Here is a 7,392-nt window from a genome sequence, read left to right on the forward strand (position 1 = left end):
CTGGCAAGTTATGAATGGCGACTTTGCTGTGACTGCCACAGCTAGGGACAGTAATTTGAGCTGCATGGCATTTAACCTCTCCAGACCCATTTCACTTTTAGATGGCTGAGTGAACTAGCTGTGTTCACACCTAGGAGGCTTAATCCACCTATGCGAAGTATTGGATATACCACTCCAGACTGCTTGAAGGGAGTTGCATATCTCAAGTGGGTTCTGAAAATACCTAAAATGTGGCATGTTGGTGAGATCATTTCCAGCTGCTGCTGCTTTTGCCTGTGGTACCTATTGGGTCTGCTAGGTCAGAAAGCAAGGAGACTGACAGTAGATGGAGCCAGAGAGCCAGCAGGGGAAATAATTCTAGCTTTGTCCCCATTCTCCCCCCTGCTGAGCTCTGCTAGGGAATAATGAAAGAATGTGAAGGACAAAGCCGACAGGCAGCACTATTCCTTTGGGTTGTTGCAAGTATGAGAGCCAGACAGGTGGGCTCTAGCTGAGGGCACAGTAGGGTTGGTGGGGCAGCAGCCCATTCACTTTAATGGACAAACCTCCATGGCTTTCTTACTACAGTGGTACCTCGGGTTACATACGCTTCAGGTTACATACGCTTCAGGTTACTTACACTTCAGGTTACAGACTCCGCTAACCCAGAAATAGTGCTTCAGGTTAAGAACTTTGCTTCAGGATGAGAACAGAAATCGTGCTCCAACGGTGCGGCAGCAGCAGGAGGCCCCATTAGCTAAAGTGGTGCTTCAGGTTAAGAACAGTTTCAGGTTAAGAACGGACCTCCGGAACGAATTAAGTACTTAACCTGTGGTACCACTGTACTTTTCTACATTCAGGCTTCTGACATCTCATCAGCATTTTGAAGCGGTACAGTCCTAAAAAGTCTGCACCATATTATTTTCTGTGCCTGTGTAGCCATGTAGGTTTTACTGACTGGCATATTTGACATTAAGAAGGAATCTGCCAACAGCCATAAATACGATCTTAAAGGTTTCCAAATAAAACATTACAAAGGAGATCAACTACAGAATGCACATCTAACACAGCAAAATTAACGAACACAGATTATCTTTAAAATTAAAAGTGGTCATACATAAATTCAGAACCATTTATAATGAGGTATTTATATTCCACCCCACAAAGATCTGCCAAACTATTTATCTAATTGCATTTAAACATAACGTTAATAGGGTTAGTTTTTTTTCTGGGGTGGGAAAGTTTCCCAGTTAAGTTTTAATTGTGTATATCACCAATGTATTATTATTTTTTTGGTATTGTGCTTTTTTGTGTGTTTTTACTGTGATGGTGATGATGATAATGATTTTCATTGTGGTAACACTTAAACATAATTATTTGTTTCAGGAAAGTGTTTTATAAATATAGTGGATTGGATCCAAGTAAGTTATGCTTCTGTTTTAGCTGCACTTACCTGGGAGTAAACCACACTATATGATTAGCATAGTACTGTTATCTTCTCATTGAAATCAATGTAAAGAAGTAGTTGCAACTAATTGAAGATCCACTGATTTCAATGGGAACTAACAGGATGTCCATAGTTTCATCAGAGAAATGTTGGAGGGTATGGAATAGGGTGTCTGTATTTTCATCGGAGAAATGTTGGAAGGTATGTGGATCTGCCCTAGTGGAATTAATGAATGAATGAATAAATTGCAAGGCAACACTTTCCAGCCTTATTTATTTTACCCCGCCTTTCTTCCAGGTTACTCAAGGAGGCATGCATATTTCCCCTCCTCACTTCAGCCTACAAGGTTGTTGTGAGGATAAACACACACACACACACACACACACACACGGGGTGGATTTGAATCTAGGTTTCCCCAGTTTTAGTCTGACATTCAGCCAGTTTTCCCAACCTGGTACCTTCCAGATGTTTTGGATTACAGCTCCCATGCTGGCTGGGAGTGATGGGAGTTGGAGTTCAAAACATGGAGAACATCATGTAGGACAAGGATACTTTAACCATCTTGCCACACTGGATCTTAACTTTTTTTAGGCTAGTCACTTTTTTAAAAAAAATAACAACAACACCTGACTCTGCCCTGTCTTTGACATACAGAATAGCCCCTGTTGATATGTTTGCTGGCATGGAGATAAAACACTGAGAAAGCTTTACTTGCTAAGTTACTGTGCCCAGTACGAAGTGTTGTGTGCCAAGGCCCCGTGACCCACAATCCCCTAATGGATAAATAAAACACACGAACAAGCAAATTTTTGGTTTATGGGTTCAAATAGGCCACTTTATTGGTTACAGATGTGAGCGATTTGGCTTAGGCATTGGGTGAAGCCAGACTATATCTCAACCCCCTCCCAGCTGTTGGGAGTCCAACTATGGCTAAGCCACCAACAGGGGGAGCCCTAAGACTAGGAGCATCCCTAGGGGTCCCCGTTGGGGTAATGGCATGGCCCTAGCCCATATCCAGGCATCGGACAGAATCCACACCCCCGGGTCCCTTTAACAGGATACCCTTACTGAGGAGGGACAGCGAAGGCTACAACCTCCCCTCCATCCAAACAAAAGCTTACCCAATGCCTAACCTCACAAAAGTTGTGACGATTGCTACGAGGTAGGTGAAAACCAAATGGACGGTGCCAATTTGCCAAGTGGAAGAATTCCCAACAATATGGCGACTGATGATTAGTCCATAGCAAGGTCGTAACTCATCAAAGCAGAAAAAGAGGGCGAGGTGGGTGGGAGATACGGTGAAGGGCATGAGAGGATGGCCTCCCTGCCACACTGGAGTTTAAATTCCCTGTGGACACGCCCCTGTCGGTGCTGAATCATTGGCGAGGCCCACTCCTTGAGCCAATGGCGCAGGGAGGCAACGGCAGGGAGTGGGACAGTCTCCAGCCCTTGGCTGGGTCATGCAGGGCCCAGGGTCTGGCCGCAATGCAACCCACCAAATAAGGTAATGGACTTAGCAGACTGACTTGAATACCACAGATGAGAGTCTGGGCGGGGAGAGAAACTGATAATACTTTAATGAGAAAATGAGTAAACACAGTATATAATATGAGAAGAAGTAAACAGGGCTTTTGCCTTTTTTGAAGGCCTTGTTCATAGCAGGAAGATATTCAACAATGAAACGTACAGGAGAAAACTCCGTCAGAACTACACAGCCAATCAGGACACCACAGCAAGGATAATGCCATTGTGACTGGTTGCTGTGCACATCACCACACTCTTGGCTGGCTGACTATCAGCAGAATTAGCCTTTAGGTTACTGCTGTTGTACTGATAACAAAAAGAAGATGGTATTCTGTTTCACACATAATGCAGCAGCAAAAATAGCACTTTTTTCTTTTACAGGCTTCTTCTTCTTTGGTGATCACTTATAGCTGAGTAAGATTGTCTTCCATGAACACGGTTTTAACAGTGAGTCCGTAAGTGACTGTGGAGGTCAATTCTGGATCCACAAATCCTTCCACAGTGGGGACATAGGTTTCTGGGCGGGAGTTGATCACGGTGAGGGCTTGCCAAATGTGCCTTCCTCCAATTGTTTCCCAGTTATCAGTGCTTATAGTACATTTTTTAAAAGATATGCCTTGAGAGGATCTTCAAACCTCTTGTTGTCCACCAGTATTTCACTTTCCGTTCTTAGGTTAGGAATAGAGTAGTCGCTTTGGAAGATGATAATCAAGCAGCAATCAGAAAACAATACATATATCTCCTTTGACTTCCCTCCCCACTTTTGTGGGTCCTTATGTTATAATTCCCCACCCCCTGCATCTCCTTTGGAATTCCAACTTTTAATAAATCCTTAAATATCCCTTAGTTCAAAATATTAAATACAAATTTTAAATCAATCCTGCTAATGAATTTAATTGTTTAGAATAATTTTTTTAATAAATTATATACATGTGGTCTCTTTCTATCCTAAGGGAAGACAGAAGTTGTGAAACCCACAAGGGCATATTTTAAAGGCCTAACATTCTATACAGTAGTACCTCGGGTTACAGACGCTTCAGGTTACAGACTCTGCTAACCCAGGTTAAGAACGGACCTCCAGAACGAATTAAGTAATTAACCCGAGGTACCACTGTATTTCCTTTACAGTGGTAAAGGTAAAGGTAAAGGTAAAGGGACCTCTGACTATTAGGTCCAGTCGTGGCCGACTCTGGGGTTGCGGCGCTCATCTCGCTTTATTGGCCGAGGGAGCCGGTGTACAGCTTCCGGGTCATGTGGCCAGCATGACTAAGCCGCTTCTGGCAAACCAGAGCCGCACACGGAAATGCCGTTTACCTTCCCACCGGAGCGGTACCTATTTATCTACTTGCGCTTTGATGTGCTTTCGAACTGCTAGGTTGGCGGGACCAAGGACCGAGCAACGGGAGCTCACGGGGATCACGGGGACTCGCCGACCTTCTGATTGGCAAGTCCTAGGCTCTGTGGTTTAACCCACAGCGCCAACCGCTTCCCCAACTTTTTTACAGTGGTACCTTGGGTTAAGACCTTTATTCGTTCTGGAGGTCCATTCTTAACATGAAACTGTTCTTAACCTGAGGTACCACTTTAGCTAATGGGGCCTCCCACTGCCACTGCGTCGCCGCCGCATGATTTCTGTTCTCATCCTGAAGTAAAGTTCTTAACCTGAGGTACTATTTCTGGGTTAGCGGAGTCTGTAACCTGAAGCGTCTGTAACCTGAGGTACCACTGTACTTTGCTGCATAATTTGTGATTTCAAATCTCTGCTGGGATTCTCTCACCAAAGAGTACTTCCCCCAAATCTGGATCTTGGCATTCAGTAATTCTCCTATTCCTTGCCACCAGCAAAGGCACCATCTGGTCATTTATCTGAGGCAGCAAAATATCTTGGGTTGCGCCTGAAGTTTAGATTGTAAGAACCTGGCTTAGGTCAGAACAACCTTGTAGCCTTGTGCATTCAAAAGCCTGGCAAAGGAGAGTGAAGATTTTTGCTTCAAAGCTAGCATTCAATCTATGTTCCAAGCTGTACTCTGTGATGCTGCAGATCAAGCAAACCAAAGATAAGAGCAAGCATATAGCTGCCTGGAAGAAACAGCCTGCGAAATAGCAATACAGAAAAAGTGCTTAGACTAGGATCCCACGCACTTGGTTCAAGCCAGCAATCTAAGCAACACTAAACAGGAGAAGTGCTTTGCCTTTTCCATGTTGATTATTAGGAATGAATAGAACTATTTATTTCCAATCAGTGCCACTTTTGCATGCTTTCACTCATAAGCCATTTCCACGCTGATCAGTGATTATCATTATTTTTAAAAATCTGCACAAAAATTTGCATGGAAATATGTATTTAACAAGGTATTTTCTCTTAACATCTGAATTTTTAAAATGTATTTTAATTCAATTTTGAAAGTATTTTAATACTGTTTTTAAAGCCAAGAACTGCATTGCCACATTCGGAGAAGTGAAAAACCCCAGTGGTTTTTCAAACAACTTCCTAAATCTCACATTAGTCTGGGAGGTGTGTTATCAGGTCAGTTCGTATTGGAATTGGCAAAGATGGTATCCTGCTCTGGAACCAGTGAGATGAAAGGACGGGTCATAACAAATACTGAACTAACCCCTATTTATTAGTTGGTTTGGTACTTTTATATGTTACCCTTCATCATCCATCATGGAACTCAAGGGGATGTACACCCAGGAACTGACGAAACCTGGACCTGCTTAGCTTCAACAAGTTGACTGCATCAGGTGACCTCAAATCAGATACTGGTACTTGCCACTCTCCTCTGCCAATGCTACAGTCTAGGTTAGGGTATCTAACACACTGCCCTACAAGGGTTGCCAACTTGAATATTGGGGAGACCCAGGTAAGCGCGGCCCTGCATAATTGATCACAAGATGCTGTGCAGGCACACCATTTGAATAGCAATGCCCATTAAATGGGGAGGACCCGGCCGCAGGAGCCTGCCCCTACAGATATTGCTCAGCTGTTAACTACCATAAGCTCCAGTCCAACAAAATCTGCAAGGCACCTCGTTGCTTACCTCTGCTCTAAGTGCCAAAAGTGGGCAGTGAAGAGGGGCACCTATTCACACCTGGCACCCTGGCAGCAGAATCACTGCAGCTTACAGACCCTCCAAGTGTCCCTATTTTCCAGGGATGTCCCTGATTTAGAAGAAGAAGAGTTTGGATTTGATATCCCGCTTTATCACTACCTGAAGGAGTCTCAAAGCAGCTAACATTTTTCTTTCCCTTCCTCCCCCACAACAAACACTCTGTGAGGTGAGTAAGGCTGGGAGACTTCAGAGAAGTGTGACTAGCCCAAGGTCACCCAGCAGCTGCATGTGGAGGAGTGGAGACGCGAACCCGGTTCCCCAGATTACAAGTCTACCGCTCTTAACCACTACGCCATCCCAGTTTCAGATTTGATCTGGGAAAGTCTCTAAGCAACTTACATGAAAATCAAGATCCAAGAAGGCATAATATAAAGCCTATAGAGCTATTTGCGGCTCAGGACCCCAATAACTCAAGGACGACCTCTCCTCACATGAACCAACCCAGACCATCATTGGTGATGTTCTTAGTGTGTTCACTCAAAGGGAGGAGCAGAGAGTGGCAACACAGGAACAGGTCTTTAATGGAATGCTCTCCCCAGGCCAATGTTCAGAGTCCAGGATCACATACTTTCCAACATTTCTCCTATGAAATTAGTGTTGTCCTAAGGAAAAGTGGGACATTCTGGGATCAAATAAGAAACTGGGACAGCTTCTGCAATTCTGGGACTGTCCCTGGAAAATATGGAACACTTGGAGGGTCTGGGATCAGGGACAAGACTGCAGCAGAGCTGCAAAGTTGTCCTAGCAAATTCCCTTGCATGCCACCAAGCTTCACTCATGAGAATCCCAAGCCTTGTGGGAACATTTCACCTGAAAATATTCTACATTGAGAGGAAGGGGTGTCTCTTCCCTTTGTTGAAGGCATTGTTTTGGGAGAGAGCTATTTAACCCTAACCCTGTCTCTCCCTACAAATCCTGTTCAGTCACCCCAGGCAGCAGATCACCTCCCTTCTCAGACTCCAACAATGCCCTCTTCCCCCATAGCAGGGATGGGGACAACAACTGCACTGAAGCCTGCCAGGTTTGGGAGAGGACCTCTGTCTGCCTTACTCTGCTTCAGTGTTCTGGCCTCCTCTTCTCACTCCTCCTTCTCTTCTGTCAGAGTCTTTCATCCTGGATCTGGGTCAAAAAGCTGTGCATGGCTCATGAAGCTTGTCATAAGCCGTCAAGTGTCTGTGATCAGAAATAAGTTAATGATGCTGCCAGGTGGACTTCACTGAAGAAAGCATTCCACAGATTGTGGGGAGAACCACCAAAAAGGTTCTCTCCCTTGCTGCCACCCTCTGAACCCCCTGAGCTCCAAACCTTAGATGCTGTGTTTCTATGACA

At 44.6% G+C, this 7,392-nt stretch overlaps 1 long non-coding RNA gene across 1 annotated transcript in view; it reads right to left on the minus strand.

The window, feature by feature from the left end:
* LOC310754412 overlaps positions 1 to 7,392 on the minus strand; it is a 156,154-nt gene that overhangs the window by 82,346 nt on the left and 66,416 nt on the right. The gene's annotated exons all lie outside the window — the stretch shown is intronic.

This window comes from Podarcis filfolensis, assembly GCF_964270895.1.
Source record: "Podarcis filfolensis genome assembly, chromosome: Z".
NCBI lineage: Eukaryota > Metazoa > Chordata > Lepidosauria > Squamata > Lacertidae > Podarcis > Podarcis filfolensis.